This window comes from Podarcis cretensis, assembly GCF_951804945.1.
Source record: "Podarcis cretensis genome assembly, chromosome: 1".
Classification (NCBI taxonomy): Eukaryota; Metazoa; Chordata; class Lepidosauria; order Squamata; family Lacertidae; genus Podarcis; species Podarcis cretensis.
In genome coordinates, this window is record NC_137170.1 from 49,473,221 (window position 1) to 49,499,140 (window position 25,920).

A 25,920-nucleotide genomic window follows, 5' to 3' on the forward strand; every position below is an offset into this window, starting at 1 on the left:
CTTGGGTGGGGCCAATCATGTGGTCTTTCCCAACCAATTACTTATCTGGTTGAAAGGACATGTACAATTGGTGCCCCCTACCTACTTGGGGTCGCACACATACACTACAGGAAAGCAGATCCCATACAGTATTAGAGAAGTGTGAAGGGGGCATTGCTGCTTGTAAGTCCAGATGGAGAGAAGGAATAGTATTATTTTCCTGTCCCATCCTTACTGTAGAGTAAGAAAAAGTATTAACCACTGCTAAATGTTGGAGCATCACTTGAATATTAAATAAGGAGTGCTTACTACTGAAGAAGTATAGCTGTACCATGTTGGGTATGCTTCTAAAGGCAACAAGACATTTGAAACTTTAGTATATATGAAGCAGACACCTGATTTATAACTGTTTTTTTTTTTTTACCTTTTTCTCCCCACCACCCATCATTTGCAATAATATGATAAAGTACAAATTGATTAGCAGCTACAGTGGTGCCCCGCAAGAAGAACGCCTTGCAAGACGGAAAACCCGCTAGACGAAAGGGTTTTCCGTTTTGGAGGCGCTTCGCAAAACGAATTTCCCTATGGGCTTGCTTCGCAAGACAAAATGTCTTGCGAGTTCCTGCGGGTTCCCCCCCTTTCCCCCCCTTTTCCTAAACCGCTAAGCCGCTTATCAGCTGATCCGCTGATAAGCCGCTTATCAGCTGATCGCTAAAAGCCGCTAAACCGCTAATAGCACTAATCCGCTAAGCTGTCAATGGGCTTGCTTCGCAAGACGAAAAAACTGCTATACGAAGAGCCTCACGGAACGGATTAATTTCGTCTTGCGAGGCACCACTGTATTAGAAGCCCTAAAAGACATGGAATATGTAGTATGGTGATGTGCAGAAGAGTCAGTACAAAACAAATGTAAGCTTGCTGCACGTAAAGGGAAATAATGTCACTGTTATTGTAACTAGAAAGTATGTTGGGCAAGCCAAGCAACACTGAATCTAATCTTCTCTGGCTGCTTTTCTGCTCCCTAGGCTCTTCATCTATCTTTATCTCCCCTGTCCCCCAACTGAAAAAAAATAAGTACTTTTTGAGTACAAGCAATAAATCAAAAAGTCTCTGGTGTTCTGCATCAACTCCTCAGATTGTTTAAAATCCAGAAACTAACATACAAAATAAGACTGTAGAAACAGAACAGGCAGTAAGGAATATGGGACCCAGGAGCACAACAAAGTTTAGCATGTGGAAGGGAGAATGGAAATAAAACTTGGTATAAAGGAGAAGAGATCACAATGTCCTTCTCTGAAGTATCACAGATCATATTCTGACATGATATTGAATGCAAAACTATTATTCTAGAGATATAACTGACTGACTTTTGGAAGTATGGAGCCTAGTTTAGCACAAATGTCAATATAAAGTTTTCCAAGATGAAGCACATACCCTCATGGGACAGGACACTGAAAGACCATAAAAGAATGGGAGGAAAGTATTATTTGCTAATTATATAAATTACAGACCACTCTTAATTTCAATATAAATCCCACAGCAGATTGCAATAAACCATTAAGACCAACAAATATTGTTTAAAACCTCAGTACCAACCTTTTCAAATCTCCTATGGGTTTTTAGAGTATTATTTGCCTTTTGCTTTTGCTTTGTTTTCTGTGTGTGATTTTGTTAGCTGGAGAAACAAATATTTAAAAAACGCACACTTGACGTCAGTTCAACACAGTTCAACATCAGAGGCACACATCAAGATCAGTGCATCTGTGAGGGCAGGCCAGTCAATTCCACCTTCAATTGAACAAATGCAGATGCTGTGAAAGATCGTAGATGCCTAGCCATCCTGAAACATTCCAAAGCTGACTGAACAAAATGACCAGTTGCAAAGACATAAGCCAGGGGTGCCTGAGTATGTGGCTATTGGGGTATGGAGCGGGAGTCTTCCTGGTAGAAGGTGGACAGGGAAAGTAAGGTTCACCCCCGAATGTGGCTAAGGCAGAGGGAATGGGGAGGGAAGCTTTATAGCATGGTCTCTCTCCATATGTGCCTGTCTATATACTAATGTCTTCATCAGAGAGCCTTCCCTGGGCTTCCCCACCTTCCATTTTTTAATAGGTAGCTAGATACTTTCTCTTTAAACTGCTGCCCCCCACCAGACTGAATACTTGGAGAGTATCCTATTGATGAAAAAGTATGCAAAAAAGGGGAGGGAGGGCTGCAGAGATAGTTGAGGCAGGACCCATTGGGGTTGAAGGAGTAGGGGAGAGGGGGTTAGGAAAGGGGCCAACAAGAAACCTGAAGAGGGAGCAAGCAAAATGAAGGAGACACCAAGAAGACAGTGAGCCAGGGGAAAGCCTCATATGTTGTTGTTGTCGTTTAGTCGTGTCCGACTCTTCGTGGCTCCTTGGACCAGAGCACGCCAGGCACTCCTGTCTTCCACTGCCTCCCGCAGTTTGGTCAGACTCATGTTTGTAGCTTTGAGAACACTGTCCAACCATCTTATCCTCTGTTGTCCCCTTCTCCTTGTGCCCTCCATCTTTCCCAACATCAGGGTCTTTTCCAGGGAGTCTTCTCTTCTCATGAGGTGGCCAAAGTATTGGAGCCTCAGCTTCAGGATCTGTCCTTCCAGTGAGCACTCAGGGCTGATTTCCTTAAGAATGGATAGGTTCAATCTTCTTGTAGTCCATGGGACTCTCAAGAGTCTCCTCCAGCACCATAATTCAAAAGCATCAATTCTTCGGCGATCAGCCTTCTTTATGGTCCAGCTCTCGCTTCCATACATCACTACTGGGAAAACCATAGCTTTAACTATATAAAGCCTCATATATGGCTTGGCAATCACAAGGGTTGTGTGCAGATGGAAAGAATTAGGAGTGGAGAGGCAAAGGCACAAATTCAGTGAGATGGTGTGTGTGTGTGTGTGTGTGTGTGTGTGTGTGTGAATTTCACATGCCAAACTCAGACAACTAGCCAACTTTTGGATATCAGTAAGATATATTGCACTTCAGTTTGTAATTTGTCTTTGAACTTTTACAATATATCTACTATATATTTTGGAAAGCTTGTTTGTCCAGCCACTATGCATTTGGACACCTTAGAGATTGTAACCAAGCTTTTCATGATGGTTCCTGAGATCAAGATGCAGGTTTTCCCTCTATGTTTGGATACAACTGGGTGCTATTTTGAATCAAGATGGCAGTCTGAACCTTTCACAACTGCAATGAACCATTGGTTTCAGAATTACACTGAATTTTTGGTTTCATAGAATTCCTGGGAAATGCTGGGTACAAGGTTGCTAGTTTTCTATAGTTTTCTTGAACACCCTTTAGGTTCTAAACATGTTGTGACCAGTGCTTCCCCTCCCCCCCCCCGGGGTACTCAAAAGTACGCAGTACCAGCTCCTCTTTTTTTGTTGTTAAAAAGTGTAACAACTTCATGGTGAGAAGCGGCACCTATTTTTCTAGAAAAGTAGTACTGATTGTGAACCATCTAATAACCCAGCAGTAATGGGACCAGTGTTACAGTGAGCAGGAAGAACCACCAGGACATAATGCTAGCAAACAGCAATCCATTATTCAAGGCTTACATGCTTTAGGGAGTGAGGGAGAAAGGAATATGGTTTTAATTTCAGGCCTTCACTTTCTAGGTGCCCCCAAGGGGCATACACATTTCCTATATAAAGTTCAGTCTGTTTGCAATTAAGTCTTCCTCCTCTGCTTATTCCTAGCTAAATTAAAAATAGTAAAATCAGGATAACCTTGGACTTTTTGACATAAACAAGGCCACTGTTTGCAGAGGTATAAATATACTGATCAGGTTTATGGGTTTTAGAAGGCTGAAGCAGCCTTGTGAACTTTTCATGTTGAACGAATGTTATGTTTCAAAGAACTAATAAGCATCTGTGCCTCCTTTTGAAACCTGAAGGCTTTTCAGTGAGAGCAACTTCTTATTTGAACTTCAAGTGTAGTCCTGTATAATACCAGCCCTGGAAGCTAACTTCATTTGTCTGAAACAAATAAAAAAAATCCTTCCAGTAGCACCTTAAGAACCAACTAAGTTTGTTATTGGTATGAGCTTTCGTGTGCATGCACACTTCTTCAGTAGTGGTATCTGAAGAAGTGTGCATGCCCACGAAAGCTCATACCAATAACAAACTTAGTTGGTCTCTAAGGTGCTACTGGAAGGAATTTTTTTATTTTGTTTCGACTACGGCAGAACAACACGGGTACCTACCTGTAACTTCATTTATCTAAGCTCGCTGCAAATACCTCTTAAGTGAGTTCAGGGATTTCTGTGTATGGTCTGACTAAATTTCACCCACCATACAATATTTCTCCACAAAATGTTTCAGCAATATGCACCCCACAATATGTTTGAGCAGAAGGGGGAAGATGTTCTGTCTTTTTGCCACTTCTGTCATAATATACACTAATAAAGGTACTCAATTCTCTGAGTGTGTATCCATATGGACTCAAAAGACATGACCCACAAACTAGAGGGAGGTAGCACCATGCTTAGGGAAACCCCAAGGTTTGCAGATGTACAAAAAGTATTTAAGGGGGAAAACCTTCCAAAGGGGTTGTGGGAGATTCTAAAACAGCCTAATAAGGAATGATCTCAGTGGTCATGGAGCGCTGGTGTGAATGGTGCACATAATAATAATTTCAACTTCTCTTGTATTACTTGAACTTTCAGGATAGACAAAAGTACTTCCTTGTGCAAGACATGTTAAATTCTGGAGGAAGCTTTACCAAGATATAGTGATGATTGCCAACTTGGACAGCTTTCAAAGAGGATTGGGCAAACATAAATCTATCAGAAGGTATCAGGCAATATGCCTCTAAATATTAGTTGATAGAGAACACCAGCAGGAGAAGGTTGTTGCATGCCCATGGGCATCTGGTTGGCCACGGTGAGAACAGAATGATGGACTAGATGGGGCTTTAGTCTAATCCAGCAGGGCTCTTCTTAACTTCTTAGCCTAATTTTCACCCTTTGCTCTCAGAACAATCAAGTGACACTACCATTTTTTACTTTTTGAAACTCGAACAGCTTTTAGTTTTACTCTTAACCATTTATCCTAGATGAAGAGTCTTGGTGGAGTTAAAAAACTTCATTTGTTTCATTTAAGCAATTTGAGTTTGCCTAATAAAGGATACATCATGACATTATTTTCTTTCCTTTTTTCTTTTCTTTTCTTTTGGCTGCTTGTGATTTTCCAGTTGGAGATATAAACTCCGGAAAGCAAATTGCAGGTAGGGTGAATTTCTTCTGTACCAGCACCTCTCTGCCTCGTGCCTCTCTCTACCCTCTCACCCCAGGCATTCTTTGCTGCTCTGTTTATATTCCAGAAACCATATGCCAAAAAGGAATCCCCTTTCAGCAGTAAATAGGTCCAGGAGAAACTAACTCAGCAATAGTCAAGCAAGAGACTGGCTATATGGGTATAACTTTCTATTTTTTATGACACTATTTAGGATTAGGGAAAATTAGAAAGAAAGGAAGTTTTTTTTCCCATTTCCCCCCTTTTTGTTGAGCACAATTGGCCAGGTGTGTTTCTCTTGGCAACTCTTTACTAAGCCTTTTGAAGGCCTATGGAGAAATGTTTCCTCAGTCCCACTTTGTATAAATACACATTTAGATATTAGTGCTTCTTTAATTTTTATTGTTCAAGTTCTATGGAACTCCTTGCTACAATAATTCAGAATTCTGTGGTGACTTTTTTTTTTTTGCTGTGACCCATTCCCCTAGAATGCTTTAAAAACCTCCTAGTAGCTTAGTATAATAGGTTTAGGCGTGAGATTGACTCTCACACTGGAGAAAGAATGAACTATTAGCTAAGATGGTTCATTAAAGGGATATTTTGTACATTAAAGTACTGACGTTTACTATAGGGTCTTGATTATCATTTCCAAGAACTCAATAGATTTGGTTGCTGAAACCTGCCTATAAGAGGCATTTACTTCAGGTCCAATTACCTAAAGCTCTAACCCAGCCAAATTCACTCAAAACTCGGTCCAGTAACTGGATACAATCTGCTTCTGACACCAAATTTCCTCCAGGTATACTTATGACTGCCTGGACAGTTTACCTTTACACATCGACAGCCTGTTAGTCTAATACAGCCACTGGCTCCCTTCCTTTGATATTGAACAGCAAAGTATAGTTATCACACTGGGCAGGACTAGCTTAGACCTCAGCTATCCCACTTTGCCTCAGCTTTTACTGGTCTTAGCCATCATCAACTGACTTACCCAACTGGCGTTCTTTCTCCACACTTGACAGTTAACTGTCCTTTTTTCACTGACTAGGACCGCCAGCCAATCAGAATCTCGTTCTTCTTGAAGGAGAATTCAGTCTGAAGAAAAGTAGAAATTTGCTTTCCACTCAGTATCACAGATGCCCTCTCTTCCCTGCCATGTGTTCCTGAAACCTGGGACTGTTCCAAATCTTAAACATACTGGAAAGCATATCCTTAGGCCAGCTGTGATCTGATCATGCTGTAATGAATGAGAGAAAACAAAAACCAACACAGAGCTGGGCAAACAATAGGGCTCCTTGTTCTAGCCTGGAAGTGATCTTCATCCTCCATACCCCTCTCTCCATCAAAGCATCCCGCAAAAAGCAAGATTCTGAGAGGGTTATGCAATATGCCCTGGGTGATCCTTTCTTGACTAAAGTGGCTTGTGTTGTTTTGGAGGTGACACTCCTTGCATTGGAGAACATATGGGAATGGAACTATTATAGATCCTTTAAAATATGATCATCAAAGCAGTCATTATTTCTGCCATTTATAAGCTTTGTGGAGGTGTTCAAGGCTAGGGTTTTTTAAACTTCTAAAACAAGGACTAGAAATGATTCTAATCCTTCTGTAAATCATCTGGAAATGATAATTTTAATCTTGGATCAGAACTGTTCTGCGAAAATCCACAAATAGCTCAGTACTGTTCTGATAAAATCCACAAATTTTGGAAGGGCCCAGAATTCTATTGATGTGGCATATATTATACATTCTGAGACAGATTTATCATGGCAAATGAATATATTGACCTTTTTATATAAAAAAAGGTCTGAGAATGCTCTTTTCTCCTCATTCTAGCCATCACAAAGGATGCAAGATCAATAGGGCAATTCTGTGCATGTTTACTCAGAAGTCACCAAGTTCAGTAAGACTTACTTCCAAGTAAGTGCGTATAGGATTGCAGCTTATTTTCTTCTCATCATTTTGAACTGTAAATGTACTAAAACTTTAGGAACTCATTTGTAAACTAACTGTGCCTTTTTGAGCCCTACTCACCCTGTCGTCAACAGAAAATGCTAGAAAACACTGTTTTATCACTTTCTTCTGTATCAAAATCCTTGAAAACCACGTATCTGTCCTCTCCATCAAAACAGACTACAACTCTTTCTTTCCAGAGATGGAGAAAACATCCCTTTCTTAATAGAAATAACAGAAAAATAGATATTGCTGCCAGCCTGTAATACTACTGTTGATTAGAATGGAACCCGTTAAAAATGGCAGGAAATGCTTCTATCTGCAATATTACACTATTTGAGATGCGAGCGAAGTCTTTGACTCTTCAGCAGTTTTGCCTGCTCCCAGCCTCTGCATAGTTTCTGTATGAAGTTTTTACACCTTCTGATGCTCAACCCTTTCCTTGCCAGGGTTCCTACAGTCCTCAGCCTCTTCCACCCATCCCTTTCTGAGGCATTTTCTTTTTAACCTTCCTTCTTGGTCCACTGTTTGTTAGACCCACTGCTTCCCAACAGCATCAATCCTCCCTTCCTCCAATGTAGTAGTAGTCACACTTTGATAATTCGGCTGCCACTAAAGATGGTAGTCAATGGAGGACTGGGCCTGGTCTCTTGATGTGGCTGCTGATAGAGGCCAGGCCAGGCTTAATCTGTGTGAGATAGGTGCAGAGATTCCAGGCATAAATGTTGGTGCAAACCAGAGTCATAAGTGCGGAGAGCACTAGAAGCCGCTTGTGCCTACACTGCTCAGATCAAACTGGTCCCTCTTTTGAAAGCTGCCTCCTAGCGGTAGCTAGCATGAGTACATATTCTCCTCAGCTATTTAGCCAGTATGAGCACATACTCACTTCCTCAGCTACTGCTTTGTACCTCAGTGCACTGGAACACAGGAAGTTGCTAGTTCTAGGCTCTATTTCCATTCAGTTCCCCAGCGCTCAGCCTTCCTGTCACATGCCAGAAATATACTCTTATGCCAGTAATTTAGCCCCTACACTTAAAAACAAAAAACAGTACTCAAGCAGTGCTTCTTCTTTAGTTGTCAGTTATTTGGTTCTTGAATTCAATATAGTCCATTTCCTTTTTTAAAAAAACAAAAAAAAAAGAGTGCATGCGTGCAGGAGGAGAGAGGGAGACTTGAATTAGGCTGGAATGCTGAAAAGAAGCATGCCAAGGTCAAAGCATATGGAAAACAGACAGGAGGGCTATATATAGTACACAATGACTTGCACTAATTTATGTGTTAAATAAAAAAAAGGGAAAAAGGAGAATTCAGAATTGCTTGGAAAATGAATGAGAGATGTAATGGAAAAAGAACATTAGCTTAGGGAAGGAGCTGGAAGTTATTTAAGTGACTTGCTGCTATAAAGGCTGCTGTGGGGAAAATTGCCACATAGAGTCAGCAGATGTATTGAGAAATAATATGGACAGATAACGTATAACTGTGCAAATGCTTAAGTCTGAAGGAATGTAAAAGTATTTCCAGATCAGAAGGACACTTAGAACATTCACAGTATCACACGTACAATGGCTATACATACCCAACTATGTGTATCTTGTGATTACATGCAAGGCTAAAAAAAAAGCCCAGAATGTTGTATTAGTTGCAAAATTCAGGGTCCCGAGAAAGCTTACTACTTTAAAATTTACATAGTAAGCTGCCAGCTCTTGTGGCTGTGAACATAGGCTTGAAAGGGAACCCAATTTGTTGGAAACTGATACCATGGGTCATTCAGGTGAGCCTATGAAGACATGCCTACCTTTACTTCCCACCACAGCCTTTACCTATATGGAAGAGAAAACTAACTGTGGTCCGGTTTTCTAGTGAAGAGGCAGCATGACACCCATGATTTGTAGCAAGACGCTCCTAGAACCTTTGGTACTCAGTCCTAACTTTAAACTCCCAGGTCACCATGAACCTTGGTGCGAAAGCTCTGATTCCTTCTTTCCTCTCTGGAACAGATTGGTGCTTCAATCTCACTTTCTCATTTCCCTTGATCTTGTTCTCTTGCCTCTCTGTTCTGCCCTCATATACTCAATTCCACCTCATTTACATTTCAAGCTTGCCCCACTATAACCTCTAAATGGTTCCTCTTCATCCTGGAGAAGAGTGACTAGTGGGGTGCCACAGGGTTCTGTCTTGGGCCCGGTCTTATTCAACATCTTTATCAACGACTTGGATGATGGACTCAAGGGCATCCTGATCAAATTTGCAGATGACACCAATTGGAGGGGTGGCTAACACCCCAGAGGACAGGATCACACTTCAAAACGACCTTGACAGATTAGAGAACTGGGCCAAAACAAACAAGATGAATTTTAACAGGGAGAAATGTAAAGTATTGCACTTGGGCAAAAAAAAATGAGAGGCACAAATACAAGATGGGTGACACCTGGCTTGAGAGCAGTACATGTGAAAAGGATCTAGGAGTCTTGGTTGACCACAAACTTGACATGAACCAACAGTGTGACGCGGCAGCTAAAAAAGCCAATGCAATTCTGGGCTGCATCAATAGGAGTATAGCATCTAGATCAAGGGAAGTAATAGTGCCACTGTATTCTGCTCTGGTCAGACCTCACCTGGAGTACTGTGTCCAGTTCTGGGCACCACAGTTCAAGAAGGACACTGACAAACTGGAACGTGTCCAGAGGAGGGCAACCAAAATGGTCAAAGGCCTGGAAACGATGCCTTATGAAGAACGGCTAAGGGAGCTGGGCATGTTTAGCCTGGAGAAGAGGAGGTTAAGGGGTGATATGATAGCCATGTTCAAATATATAAAAGGATGTCACATAGAGGAGGGAGAAAGGTTGCTTTCTGCTGCTCCAGAGAAGCGGACACGGAGCAATGGTTCCAAACTACAAGAAAAAAGATTCCACCTAAACATTAGGAAGAACTTCCTGACAGTAAGAGCTGTTTGACAGTGGAATTTGCTGTCAAGGAGTGTGGTGGATTCTCCTTCTTTGGAGGTCTTTAAGCAGAGGCTTGACAACCATATGTCAGGAGTGCTCTGATGGTGTTTCCTGCTTGGCAGGGGGTTGGACTCGATGGCCCTTGTGGTCTCTTCCAACTCTATGATTCTATGATTCTATTGCAGCCTAGGGCCCTCCCCTCTCACATAGTGGCAGTAATTCTCTCTCTTTATCTCTCTTCCTTCTCCTCTGTACAATTAGGCAAATTAGCTGATGGCCTTGGTTGTGCCTTATCTAGGTAGCCCCAAGATCTTGGATAGTGTGCTTCCATTGACAATACAAGTAAATATTAATGTAAGGCTACATGTATGATCAGAGATGCATGTTAACAACACAGGAATGCTATACTGAGATAGAATTGGGAACTGTGGTGTCTCACAATATATCACATTGGAGCTGGAAGAATTCTGATATTAAGAGCACTCTTTAGTTAAAAATAATAAAACAGCAGGAACAGTAACTGTCCTAAGCAGCATTTGCCTAAAGAGTCTACCTGTGGCTACACCTGCATAGGCACAGGTCACCTTTTAGCCAAATACCAATCTTCTAGAAATTTCTCTTTGCTTTTTCTTTTGTTTCCACTGGCTAGATCTGAAAATGACTCCATCCTTACTTGCTTTCCAATTGTAATGAGAAAGTCAAGGTATTTGATTTAAGGGAAATTTCTTAACCTTGGCCCAAATCCAGAGAAAATTGGACATAAATTTCATGTGCAATAAATTAAGGGTCCCAGAGCCACCGGTTAATGGTTTGTTTGATTTTGTCTCCCAACCCTTAATTTTTTTTTAAAAAGCTCTTTAGTCCTATGGTGCTGCATCCTAAACTAGGATGCAGATTTGAAACCATTCTGCTGAAGTCAGCAGAAGGGGATTTACTGTAATTGCTTCTAGAGCACTGAAGGTGAGTCAGATTTGTTCTCAACCTGTTTCCTAAGAAATGTGTACAGACCCAGCTGGGTGCTCTTTGTAATTCTGGCAAAGGTCAGCTCTGTCTCTTAGGATACTTAGTGAAAAGGAGAAAATTAGAAAATGAAACATAGTGTAAACAGTTCTCTGCATTGTTTCAGAAGCAATTAATGGTGTTTCCCTTTTACTACATCGACTTCAATTGGCTCACTAGGTTCAAGTTGCACAAGTGAGCACAAAAAATAGCATTCTTTTAACAAGATAAAAATACCTCAGGTTACAAACACCTCGGGTTACAAACACTTCAGGTTACAGACTCCACTAACCCGGAAGTAGTACCTTGGGTTAAGAACTTTACCTCAGGATGAGAACAGAAATAGCGTGCTGGCAGTGCGGCAGCAGTGGGAGGCCCCATTTGCTGAAGTGGTACCTCAGGTTAAGAACGGTTTCAGGTTAAGAACGGACCTCCAGAACGAATTAAGTTCATAACCAGAGGTACCACTGTATTCCTAGGAATATTTGATATCTAAAATTCACCCACTTCATTTTGAAATAGCTTGTTGTTCAATCCAGTTTACAACAGGACTTAACACAATAAAACCAATGTTAAAAACTATTTCTCTAGAATCTTTTTGCTGTACAGTTGTACCTTGGTTGTTGAATGCCTTGTTACTCAGATGTTATGGCTCCTGAACGCCGCAAACCTGGAAGTGAATGCTCCAGTTTGTGAATGTTTTTCGGAAGCCTAATGTCTGATGGGACTTCTGCAGCTTCCAATTGAGTGCAGGAAGTTCCTGCAGCCAATCAGAGGCTGCGCCTTGGTTCTTGAACAGTTTCGGGAGTCGAATGGACTCCTGGAATGGATTAAGCTCGACAACCAAGGTACGACTGTACAGGTAATAAATAATTCCACCCCAGATGCCTTTGCCTGCCATCTAAAAACAAACCAACCCATAATGATGGGCTAATATGAGTTTCCCTAGTAAGGAATTTGACACCGAGAAGGCCCTACTCTAAGTCTCAACCAAGTTAACTAGGCCAAGGTGGGGGGGGGGGGGAGAGCAAGGTTCCTCAATAAATATTCCAGTGCTCTGAGAACACTGGCTTATATAGTGAGCCTTTAGATACGGGAATGATGGAAGGCCTCCTCTGACTTTGCTGCCATATGATTGTTGACAGGCTTGAGATGTGGACAAAAGCCCTCAACTCTCCATTCCTAAATGTGCTTCAATTAGGATCTCTAGGAAAGAGAAAGCTCTACAAACTATCTAGTAAAATATATTTTCTTTCCTTTTAAAAAAATACATGGAAATCCCTTTGCCAGGAACTCCACATGATTTTGCTGCCTGTGGTTGAGAGAAGATCAGTCTGGGTATGTGGGGAGCTATTATTCCCAGATTAGGTCACTGGAGGAACAATCTGACCTGGAAGATGAGCATAATGTGCTAAAATCACCAGGGTTAAGGAAGCAGAATTTGTTCTTCTTTCATTGGTAGAAGTGTTCTCAACATGCCCTCCTTTAAAATCAGGGCAGCTCAAATGTTTATTATTAGTGGCATCAGGTCCCAATGCCTCTCTCTTAGGTTCTGATTCCTACCTTATTGTATTATTATCCAAGTTTGCAGCTGCAAAGGGGCATCGTCTCCGTAGAAATGCATAAGCTACCATCTCCAAATTTTCAGTATTTGTATAAAAGGAAAAGTCCTCTTTCTTATGGAGATGGAGAGGAGGGGCGAAGATGTAGGATTCTATGTAACAAGACAGCTCTAAGTTCTAGAACCGTTTACAATTTACTGATTGAGTTCATTCACTAATACCCTGTCCTATAACCGTCTGTTTCCTTTCTCCAGGGATGGGGGAACATGTGGTCCTCCAGATGTTGTTTGATTCCCACAGCCACAGCCACCATGGCCAATGCTCAGGGGATGATGGGAGATGCAGTTCATTAATATCTGGATGATCACATGTTCCCTATCCCTGCCTTACCTCTTTCTTTCTCATTCTCATTTTCTCCTACTTTAGTCCAGGGGTAGGCAACTGAAGGCCCGTGGGCTGGATGCGGACCAATCTCTTTCTCAATCCGACCCACGGACGGTCCAGGAATCAGCGTGTTTTTACATGAGTCCTTTTATTTAAAATGCATCTCTGGGTTATTTGTGGGGCTTGCCTGGTGTTTTTACATGAATAAAATGTGTGCTTTTATTTAAAACGGGGGGGGGGGGGGAGAAATGAATGATGTATAGGATTCTAGAGATATCTCCCTGAGTTTGCAGTGATAAATTTACATCAGAAATTCTTCAGGCTGTGGTCATCGGAGAGATAACAACAACAACAACAACAACAACAACAACAACAACTAAACTTAGCCTTTCATTTACCAGTGAGTGATTCAAGCCTCTGGCCCAAGATCAGTAAGCCTTAAATTTATCTCTCAAAAGAAGCACTACATTATTCAGAGCTAAAATACTGGGAAGGCGTAACATCCACCCCCCCCCATCATTATAGAAAAAGAAGGTCTTGGTTGGTTACAAGAGTTTGACATGCCTTTTCTGAAAAGAGGTCCGCATCCATATTTTTAAAAAATGTTTGAAGTGAACGGGCCTGTCTCTAAAAAACAGCTCAGAACAAGGGCTGCCCCAACAGTCAAGCACCACACCCAAATGGATAGACATGTTCTATTCCGAGGGTTCCTCAAGAAGCTTCATCACGGAATACAATCTGCTATAGTTGCAGTTCAGAGGGTTTCCCCTTAGGCACACTCGGAAGAAAATACTGTTATACCTTTTGCAGGTCTCCAATTTTCTGCCTTGTTTTTAAACGAAAATATTCATTTCCTTTATTGTTAATTTACAACAGCACTTCACTGACTTATATGGAAACACCCAAACATATGTGTGAACTTACAGAGCAGATTGCAACCTCTCATGCCTCATAAGCAGCTTGCTTAACAACCTTGCTTCTCTTTTTCTATATTAATATGAGTCAGTTAACAATCATTGTGCAACATTTTGTTTGCAAGGACATCTGAAGCAATTGCTTAAAACTGTACTAAATTTGCACAACAGCAAAAGGCTAGCTGCAGCCTGTGATCAACCCTTGTGTGAAGATGTTGGGACCCTTCACCTGCCCCTTTGTCCAGCTATACATATACTGAAATAATCAGGAGATTGTGCTGCTTTCAAACTTAACAGGGACTTTTCTTAAACATTTGGTAGATTCTCTCTAAAAACTGAGAAATAAATAACTTAAAAAGTTATCACTATCCCTTTTCTTTTTGCTAGTCCTGGCAATTTCCATAGGAATGCAGAAAACATTCCATAGGAATGTATATTGAAGCAGTGACCCCAGCATTCAGCTTCCTGATAATTTTTTTAAATATCAAGTTTCTAGATCTTATGATCAGCAAGTGGCTGATGTTGGGTGTAATCTTAGAAACTTAGAGGTGTCTGGAACAAGATTTCTAGTTACTATCTTAAGAGCAGGGTTCAGTGTCCTTTGTCTTTCCTGAACCATAGCAAAACCAGAATTACCAAAAATTGTATGAGTAGAAGAATAAATTGTAGAAAACAAGGGAAAATATCCATATTTACTTTACATTATCAGGAAACTGATTTTAGGGTTTGGGGGTGGGGAGTTGTTGCACAGACTTTGGATTATTTTTTAATCTGAACTACACGAGTTACAGCAATGTGTTGATCTAGAAGCCTTAAGTTTGAAGGGAAAATCTGCCACTATTTTACTATAGAATCTGACTTATGCCATTTATTTGGAAAACTTGGTATAGTACTATCCATGTTGGGTTGCTTAAAAACAGTATGGATGGTTACACTGACATATATCTCAATGCACATTAAGACACAGGACAGAGAAAATGTGCATTAGATCAGTGAGGATGCAGCTAAAAAAGTGTGTGGGGGAAAGACAACTCCCACTAATTCCACTTTATCCCTACAAGCTCCTGTGCCACCTCCAAGACTGTCCTCAGAGGAGATCAGTGTAGGAGGAGGTAAAATGAAATCTGCAAAAGCTGCCTCCTCTGTTTGGTTACTTAGGATAGTCCTGGCCGTGACCAGAACTCAACTCATAGGATCTCTGGATCCAGCTCATGGTTCTCTTTTTATATACAGATATAAACATTTTTCCTAGGCTATATCATATAGATCTTCATAAATTATTTTATGAAGTTTCTCACTCAAATCCTACCATTCAAATTGAAAAGGGAAGATCCTTTCTTGTGAGCATACCCATCCCCCTCCATCCTGCTATTAATTGCCAGAGATCATGTCCTCCAGGCTCTTACGCATTCTTCAGAAGCAGAAATTGTGTGCGTGGGGAAACTGGCTTTAAAATGGGCCCGGAATGCAACAAATAGCAGGTATTATAAATTCCCCGGAGGAAGACACCTGCAGCTTCGCTCCTTAGGGCTTCAACCTCACCCTTTAAAAAAATTACTGCAACCTGACTACTACTCTGCCATCTTATTTAAATTTTAAGAACAAAGCTTATGAGAAAAATCAGAATTCCTTAGAACTTTCCTTTGTATGGAAAAACAATTTATTGTTTAAGTAAATAATTAAGTCTCCCCCACCTCTTCTGCTCCTATTTATTCCCAAGACAGTGAGGCTTCAGATAGACTATTTTGTGGGAATTGCTTCAGGTGTACCCTTTTAGAATATTGCTGTCTTTGCAAATCACAGTCTAACTAGCACCAGCAGGTTACAAGCTATAGGAGACTTGTCCTTGGTGATCATTTTATATCATTTCAAGCACATCCCTAATAACAAATGCAATTTCATCAAGTTTTGGAAGAAAAGAAACAACAGATACTTCAGTTTCTCACTATCCTTTGTTTTCGGTCAATATGGGGCCAATTCACACAACCACTTGGGGGGCTTCTTTTGAATCCAGGCATGGTATGAAGAAGCCAATTTTATAAATTCAGTTGGCCTGCACCCTTTCATTCCTGTTTCTTTCCCCATAGTAACTACTATACTTTTGCAGCATCCACAGACACACAACTCCATTGATATCTAAAGTCTCTTCCTTCCCAAGTACACTTCATGCTAAGAAGGGGGGAAAGTTGCTGCTGTCCTCTATGTGCTGTTGCTCAGTGTTTGCTGTTTCCTGGAAAATAATAAATAAATATGGTACCAATTCTGACTGGTTCCATGACATGGTGCCAGACACCAAGCAATAATTCGGATGAGGACAAAGAAAATGGCACAATTTCCTGCACCAGAAGCCTCCACAGTTTTAATACTTCTGCTGCCAGGCCAGAATGGAAAGCAAGGCTTGATTGCTATTGCCTTGCCAGGAAGGCTCATAAGAAGAAGGAACTGTGCCAGGAAGGGTATTACAGATGGAAATATCCACAGAATCAGAAGTCTTTGCCTAGCTGGAGGAGTCCAATAGAGGAAATTATGAAAATAAGGCGTTTTGTTATACAATATTGTATCAAACAAGGATGGCTGGATAACTTCCTCAGCCGTAGGCACAATGAGTGAGGAGGCTATAAAAGAGGGAGGAAAAACTGAAGGAGTGTTTCTGAGACCAATCTATTGAAAAAGACACTGCAAATATAATTTTAAGGGACTTGGTTCTAAAATGTAGAGCATGCAACTACAGAATCCCCATCTCTTCCTTTCAGAAAGTAAGAAGGAGTGAGAAGAATGGGACATGTCATAAAAACTGCTGAACCAGCTCACTGATTCCGCTCACACCTCAAGAAAAAAGGGGGAAAGTATCTGTAGATCCAGAGAAACTGACTGAATCTGCCATCATGGACAAAAACATACTCTTACCGGTGCTGAACCTTCTCCCCCAAATAAAAAGGGCTGTGGCATCTCCAACTTAGTTACACAAAGCACTTTCTTTCTATCTAATAAAAGAAAAAAATGACAAACTATTATGGCCTGTGAGTAGATTCTGAATGTAAGTTTGTCATTTGGGATTACCAGTGCTTCAGCAATTGGCCAACATGCCTGCTATAGGAAAGGAAATAATTAATAGCTTCCCCTCCCTGTAATCACTGCAGAAGGAATAGATGAACATGGGACGGGGGTGGAATTACCCCCTAATCACCAAGTGCTGCACCCCAAAGGCCTTAGAAAAGGCTGTCACATTTAAGCTATGTGAATTTAGGGATCATGGTGGACTAATTTCCTAATAAAATAAACACTTTGCCTAACAGTACCTGCAACTGAAAAGCGCATTTATCTCTAGCATGGTAGCTAGATGTTGGTATTAGATGGAGGAAACTCAAGGCTCAAATCCCTCCTTAGCTATGAAGGTCCTTAGCTATGCCAAGGCAGTAGTTCACAGGATATGGCATAAAAGCTTACAAACAGCACTGTAAGATGACTGATCCCTTGCACAAAAGAGGTACTGGAATAGTACTCCCCATAGCTGTCAACGTTTCTCTTTTTTAAAGGGAAATTCCCTTATTCCGAATAGGATTCCTCGCAAGAAAAGGGAAAAGGTGACAGCTATGGTACTCCCCCCTCCCCAATTATTAAAGCAGCAAGGAGACTGCATAATAATTGGTAAATAATAGTTTTGCAGTGCTATTCTTCCAGAAAAAGAGGAAGATGGTAGTTCCCGCCAGTCCCAATTTTAAATTCTGGCCAATCAAGCCAGGCCTTGGAGGTGGGGCTTGGGAGCAGACTGGAGTGGAGCAGGTTTCACTCTGGTCCGCTCTTTGGCCTTAAAAGGCCAGCTGCCCCTGACCTCAGGACTGTGATCACCCCCTCCCTTCCCTCCCTCATATTCATGCTTTGGGGCTTGTTCTATAGTAAGAAGAAGAAGAGTTTGGATTTGATATCCCGCCTTTCACTCCCCTTCAGGAGTCTCAAAGCGGCTAACATTCTCCTTTCCCTTCCTCCCCCATAACAGACACTCTGTGAGGTGAGTGGGGCTGAGAGACTTCAAAGAAGTGTGACTGGCCCAAGGTCACCCAGCAGCTGCATGTGGAGGAGCGGAGACACGAACCCGGTTCCCCAGATTACATGACTACCGCTCTTAATCACTACACCACACTGGCTCTCGTAATGGTTTCTCTTCTAGACTATGCAATTATGGCTTTGCTGTGGTTCTTTAACTGTTTGCTGTGGTTCTCTTTGGAGCCAGGACGGAATTTACCGGCAAACAGATTGGCCCCATTTGCAGGTTTTGGCTTCCCCACAGCAATAGTCACAACTTTGGTGGGTCTGGGCTTTGGGGTGGAATCCTTCGTCTTACATTGGGGTGAAGTGGTGCCTCATCCCCACCTCTGAACAGCTTAATCACAGGGGTACCCCATTGGAAGGGTCTAGTTGGAAGTCTCTGTCCAGAAGCCAAGGCGTGCGGCCGATGGGCCATAGAGCTTCTTTCAGTGTGATGGACCCAGTATCCCATGATCGACTCTCATGCCTCAGCCCTCCACCAGTAGGCTGGGAGGATCACACACCCAATACCTAAGTCAAATCTTACCTACATCTGGAATTGTGGCCAATTTCAAATCCCAAAACGTTTCCTTGTCCAGGTTGTTCACCTTAGACTAGGTCTTACTCCCGGGGAAGGGGCCACTGTGAGTGGGACCACAATTGAATCCTCATCTGTTATACTGGCACTAGGAGAGTGAGTAGCAAAGTCTTGCAGCATTTTGTCTTAACATGTACCGTATTTTTCGCCCTATAGGACGCACCGTCCCATAAGGCGCACCTAGTTTTTTTGGGGGGAAATAAAGGGAAAAAAATTATTTCCCCCCAGGCGCGGGGCTGGGGCAGGGGAGGCCCAAGCTTCCCCCGACCCCAGTCCCCAAACAGGCAGCTCTCTGCAAGCTGTGGGAGCCCAGTGCTGGCTCGCGCTGCTTGCTGAGAGGTCCACGAAGCCTGGACGCGCTGATCTCAGCGCGCGCAGGCTTGGGCATGCAGGCAACTCTCCACAAGCAGCGGGAGTGCTCCTGCTGCTTGCGGAGAGGTCTGTGAAGCCTGGAGAGCGAGAGGGGTTGGTGCGCACCGACCCCTCTCGCTCTCCAGGCCTCAGCGAAAGCCTGCATTCGTCCCATAGGACGCACACACATTTCCCCTTCATTTTTGGAGGGGAAAAAGTGCGTCCTATAGGGCGAAAAATACGGTATGTCAATTTCTTAATGCCTTCAGAAAATGCTTCTATTTGCCTCATGGTAACTTCTGAATCTTCCATCTGTTTCAGTCTGTCTAGATCATCACCATCATATACTCTGATATCTAAACCAGGCTTAAACCATTTCTTTGATCCAATTCCAGATTACTGTCCCAAATCCATCAAACATGCATACACTTCCCCATCTTCCTGCTTCTTCTGCCTTAAATTTCCAAAATTACTAAAAGCAACTTTCTTTTCTTCACTTTAGCTGTGCAGTGGTACCTCGGGTTACAGACGCTTCAGGTTACAGACGCTTCAGGTTACAGACTCCACTAACCCAGAAATATTACTTCGGGTTAAGAACTTTGCTTCAGGATGAGAACAGAAATTGTGTGGCAGCAGGAGGCCGCATTAGCTAAAGTGGTACCTCAGGTTAAGAACAGTTTCAGGTTAAAAACAGACCTCCAGAACGAATTAAGTTCTTAACCCGACGTACCACTGTAGCTGTTAAAAGGACATAATCTGGAGGTTCCATGGCTTCACACTTTTGCTGATGGAATTCTTGACCACCTTAGCAAGGTCTTGTTCGGTGGGATGTTCAGCCATAGTCTCTACATTGAATTGATGTTCCAAAACCAATAGCCCTCCATGAACACCACTCCCTCTCAAATTAGGAGTACAGGTGAAACTCGGAAAATTAGAATATCGTGGAAAAGTTCATTTATTTCAGTAATTCAGCTTAAAAGGTGAAACTAATATATGAGATAGACTCATGGCATGCCAAGCGAGATATGTCAAGCCTTTATTTGTTATAATTGTGATGATCATGGCGTACAGCTGATGAAAACCCCAAATTAACAATCTCAGAAAATTAGAATATTAAATGAAATCAGCAAAACAAGGACTGCAAATAGAGCAATATTGGACCTTCTCAAAGTAGACGCATGCATATGTACTCAGTACTTGGTTTGGGCCCCTTTTGCATCAACTACTGTCTCAATGCGGCATGGCATGGATGCTATCAGCCTGTGGCACTGCTGAGGTGTTATGGAAGACCAGGATGCTTCAATAGCAGCCTTCAGATCTTCTGCATTGCTCGGTCTCATGTCTCTCATCTTTCTCTTGGCGATGACCCATAGATTCTCTAGAGCCCATGAGATCAAGCGCTCACAGACTCCCCATGAATGGAGAAGTTAGGGACTGGCAGTCAAATATGCCATTTGAATATTCCAGAGCCTTGGAACCTACTATAATGCCGCCCACCTGTCCTAAAGCAGCAGCCAGCATCTCACTTGCATCACTCATCATTTTCTGGATTCTGCAAATTCCCAAGTCAAAAGCAGACCAGGACTTCCCCCAAAGTAAAGGCCTCGCCCCTCTATTCAACTTTACAAGATTTTCCCTTTTTTCTCTCCCTTTCTTCACGCCTAAAAGCTCTCTCTGTCTCGCACCATGCCAGTAACCCCAAAGCAAGATAACTGAACCATAAGGAAGGAATATCAAATTAAGGCTGCAATCTTATACCAATTTAGCTGGAAGTCAGCTGCACTACACTCAATAGGGCTTACTTCTGAGCAGCCAAGTATAGGATTGTGGTGCAACCCAGACGTAACCTCCTATCTTCACCTCCTTCAAGATAGATCTGTCCAGTGTACGAGACACTGCTCTTATCACTAAGGATAGGCCTCTAGTGCATAATGTGCAAATAGCAAGGAAATCATCCTAGTTTTTTTAATCTTCCCTATGGAATTACAAATGTTTGATCTGTTGAACTCATATCCTGGCACATGTTTGCTTCAAACTATCTCAGTACATTTCTGACATACTTAGCTTTAAGTGTACTAATGATGCCAAGGTGAGATTTGTTCGTTTTTATTTAGATTTATGAATTTATAAATCTAAATATAAATTTATAGATTTATATATCAGCCTTAATTGTAAGATTCCAGGATTTTTTATTAATTTATTTAAGCTGTTCATATGACACTTAATCCCCAAAGTTTGTAAGTGGCATACAGTGCCTCCATTTTCTCAGGGATCAGGCTCAGTATACTGGCCCTCATCCAGTTCACCACTGAGCCCTGACAATGGTCCAGATTGTGTTCAGCCACCCACTCCCACCACTCAGATGTTTTGGAGAAACAGAACTATGTGTCAACAGTGTATTGATGACACTGTATCCCAAGACACCCAATGAGTGCTCCCAATGGCTTAATATTGAGCGATGGCTGAGGAGCACTGGGGAAAAGATTGTGCCCTGCGGCACACCATAGCACAAGAATCATGGATTTGAGACACAATCACCCAGCGCTATTCTCTGGACATGGCGCTGAATGCAGGAATGTAAAATACTGCTGCCAATACACATTCCAAAGAGCTGCTCCAGGAAGCTACTGTGGTCAGTGGTATCAAAAGCTGAAGAAACAGGAACAGAGTCACATTTTCCCTGTCCTGCTGTTGATACAGGCCATCCGCCAGGATGACCAAGGCTGATTCTCAAAATCATGCCTGAACCCAGATTCAAATGGATCCAGATAATCGGTATCCTCTAGGAAGTCCTGCAACTGCCTTACTAACACTCTCTTCACCATCTTACCCAAGAAGGGGTATTTGTGACGGGGCAGAAGTTGTTCTAAACCACAAGGTCCAGGGTGGGTGTCTTCAGAAGCAGACATACTATTGCCTGTTGAAGGGAAAAATACACCACTCCATAGCCATGTCCTGGAGCCGCCTGGGCAAGCCCTCTGACTGGCTTCCACCAGCTAGGATGGACAGGGATCAAGAGAGCAATAAGCTGGTTGCAGCACTGCAATGGTCCTGTCCGCATCACCAGGCTGCATAAACTGAAATAAATCCCATAAAGTATGGAAAGGTGCTGCATTGTACACTTTTACTGGAAACAGCCTCAGAAACCCCTGATTTAATTAATACAGATTTGAACTTACTAATTCTAAGTCAAGCTTTTCCTTATTTCCTTGAAATGGGTTGAGGGGAGATATGCAGAAGAGACAAAAGTGACAATTCCCATGTTGCCAAGTCAGAGGAGCTGCAGTAAGAAAACAAAGTGATGGGAAATCACATTCCTTCATCCGTCTCACTTGCGACTAGCTGCAAAGATAACGCATTAAAAATAGATGCGTCCCATTTCTGTCTGCGAGTAGCACCGTTCAGCGAGCAGCACGGTCAGTTTGATCAACGGGGAGCTGAATGCAGTTTCTCAGGTCTTCATAAAATGCTTATCAATGCTACAGCAGTTAAAGGATTTAATACTTCTCCCCCCCGCCGTACCCACACTAACCCACAACCTGCACTCTACTGTGTACATTAGCTGGTGCACAGCTCCCTGCAAGCCAGCTGGGGAAGGGAGGGAGGGAGGAGGTCGGGCTTTCAGTGCAGCTTCACACTACAAAGGGCTCCTTTGTTATTCTAGCTCTGTTTTAAATATCTGATGACTATTCTGAGCCATGTCAGTGCCAAATTCCCCTGCTTTGCTGCAGACTCTGCACAACAGCACATTGTGGGCAGACTGGATGGGGAAAGGCTGCTAGTGTATGGGTATCCCCCATTCCTTTGCTTCTCAGGCAGGTTTGCTCATTATCTCTGCCATCTTTTTCTCTTTTCTCTAATCCCCCATAATACTACCTGGCTGCTTTGGGAACAGAGACGGAGCCAGCTCCTGATACAGCAGTTTACCCTCACATAGTGTGCCAAGATGGGTGTAGTCGCTTTTCTTAAGCTAAGGAAGGCAAAACAACCCAAGTGTATCCATCTTGCACGGTACAACTGTGTCAATACTTGTTGAGCCTGTACCATCTCTTTTGTGATCTTGACAGGAGATTTCCTAGGGGAACTTAAGTGCTGAATTTGGCAGTGATTTAGGAGGTTGTATTTCCTTCAAGACTGCCTTAAAGACATCTCCAGATTCCAGAACCAGTCTGCTCAGCAAATAACATCCTTCAACTTTCAATTAGGATCGACAGCTTTGTGAGTTTGCTTCCAATGCAATGCGGTTCTAGGTGTGAGCTTCCCACATTACGGTTCTTATAAAACCTAGGCAATACACCACCACGTATTCACATTCATCAAAGTATGCTAGGCACCAATGTCACAAGAAAACACAGATGAGGACGGTTTGTTATGTATTGATGCATGTGGATATTGGCATCAAAGTGTGGTATGGCCTCAAAATGCATCATGAAAAACAACAGCTGTGATGGAGGAAGTTCAAATGACACTAGTGGGCAAATGCTGTGGGGCAGAAGTGATCCAGAGGCCCCACCAAGGCTGATTTCATATTGTTTATTACATTTGTATACTGCCCATATAACTAAGTTCTCTGGATGATTTACAGACCAGTATACACAACCCAAAATTTAAATAAAAACACTAAATCAAATCAGCAAACAAAAAATAAGTAAATCTAATACTAGCACAAACACAGCAGCATCCCACTTGTCTGTTTACTGAGAGGAGGAGTACTGGGCCAGGTGACTGAACTGCCTCAGGCAGACCTACCAGACTCAATTCAATAGCGAAGTTGCCTTTTGGAATTGTTCTGACACCTGCATTTCCAGCTTCTTTTACTAATGCCCAAATAAAACTACATTTCTCAACAACAGTCACAACTCTCACCTTCAACTGTGTATGTGGAGCAATGGCATCTGGAATGAGACGCAAAATCAGCAATGGAAAAGCCTCCAAGGTTTACAGCTAGTGATGCACAGATAAATCTATTTCCAATCTGTTTTCTAAATCTGCTTTACCTTATTTCTGCATATCATTCGTGAATTTGAAGAAATCCTCATGGAAATTAATTTTTAAGTACAGGCAACAACCATTTTGTGTGGGGGTTCCATTCCTGGCCCCTGCCTGTGTTGGCAGAGTGAGTGTAAGCCCACTCTGCCAAGTTACATCCCCTATTATGACCCCATGACCTCTTCTTGGTCTCCACCTTACCTCACTGCTGCCATGTCAGATGAGGTGTGAGAAGATGGGATGGATGTGGTTTGGGTGATCTGTCAGGGAATGGGGGTGTTTGTTAGTTTGGATGACCTGTGAGGGAAGAGGGGCATGGTTTGGGTAATGTGTGAGAGAAGGGAGAAGGGGTTTTGGGGGGTGAGGTGTAAAGGGAGTGGGTTGGCATGGGGAGTTGTGGGGGTGATAGGTAGGCAGGGGTGGCTACAAAGTCAGTGAAAGCATCTTCCTCATTTCAACTGAAAATTTCAATGAGAATGTCAAAATCCACTATGTGACACATCAGGAAATACTGATACTGTAAAAGGAATGTATGATGCTGCATATGATCTCACTAAATTTGCAAATGTAAAATTATTTTATAAAACCAACTCACGGAGAGTTGGATTTATCAGTGGTTAACAGTCAGAATGCTCATTCCTTAGAGTAACAGTTTAAAGTGCAACAGATTAGTAATGGCAGGGAACCCTGCACATAGCTAAAGCCTTCTGATGCAGGGCCAGTATCAGCCCTCAGAATTTATGGGCTGCTGCCAAGGCTGCAATGCCCAGGCAGAGCCTAGCAACTACAGTTTCTTTGGCATCTCCTTTAAAAAGGTTTCCCTCCACTGGTCCAGTGTCTGAGCCCCTGGGTCTAAACGCCATTTTAATTTTCCGCAATACTCCAATGTAGCATCACCCAGCAAGCATTGTGGGAAAATTAAAATGGCAGTTCATAGTCAGCTGGTGCTGCTTGAACTGAAGCTGTGCCTGCCACCACTGTCAGGTAAGCCCACCAGGATCCATCAACAGAAGAGGAGACTCACCAATGGGCATTTTGCCCATGATACTCCCCCCCAAAAAAACCCCTGAAGGGGCCTTTTTTAGATGTGATAGCTTATTAAACGTGGAATACTGGGCTGGAGGCTGTGAGTTCAGCCCAGCATATGCATCCTTAACACCATGAACTGGTCTGAAAAGTGGGTATGTGAGATCCAGAATGCTGAGATACCAGAGAAAATTAAAATTGTATTAAAAATGTATTTGTGTGAAAGTAATCAGTGTAGCACTGCACTGTTATTGCTCCAACAGTCTTTTGTGTTTCCAAAATCATTTTTTTCCTATGAGAAAGAACACAAAGTATAGACTTGATACTCAGTACTTAACTCCTACTTCTAAAAACTTGAATTCACACAAACCTGTTTTTCATTTAACCTATTCACCTGAGGCTTCCAAGTTGCTCAATTATTGCAGATAAAGGCTTTTCATTATTTGTAAACAGTACTTATCAAAGGGAAGGAAGCCCTGGGGTTGGTAAGAGTCTGTGGTTACCAGGTACCGTACGCTGTGTAAATTCACCCCAGGGCCTCTTCTCACCTTACACTTGAAAAAAAATAAACCCTGCTTTCTCAGAAGTTCCACTTGTGTCTGTTATTTATTTGTAAAATGTACAGCCAATGCATAAATATAATACATGTTAAGTAGAATTTAGACTAGAACTATAGAATATAATCCACTGCCCCAGTGAAAGTACCCATGACGCCCAAAGATGTTTTCAAATGGTAGAGCTCAGTGCTTTATATGAATAGGAAATAGCTTTGCTGTGTTCCATGGCGAAAAGAGCATAGAAACAGCTCCAATTGCAGTCAAAGAATTATTGATTTCTCGTCAACCTGTTAAAGTGATTAAAACTTGCATTCCAGATATAAACCTTTTGATGTTGTAATGAGATTGTGACAGAAAAGCTCTTGTGCTAATAAATT

General features: G+C 42.3%; 1 protein-coding gene and 2 long non-coding RNA genes across 3 annotated transcripts in view; 2 read left to right on the forward strand and 1 right to left on the reverse strand.

The window, feature by feature from the left end:
- Window positions 1-25,920, forward strand: part of LOC307226738 — a 142,408-nt gene that overhangs the window by 106,689 nt on the left and 9,799 nt on the right. The window lies entirely within an intron of this gene.
- RAD51B (RAD51 paralog B) overlaps window positions 1-25,920 on the reverse strand; it is a 336,350-nt gene that overhangs the window by 37,173 nt on the left and 273,257 nt on the right.
- LOC307226756 lies at window positions 5,240-13,259 on the forward strand. Its single transcript, XR_013843561.1, has 3 exons — window positions 5,240-6,676; window positions 7,076-7,167; window positions 12,728-13,259. It is a non-coding gene; the product is annotated as an uncharacterized lncRNA (long non-coding RNA).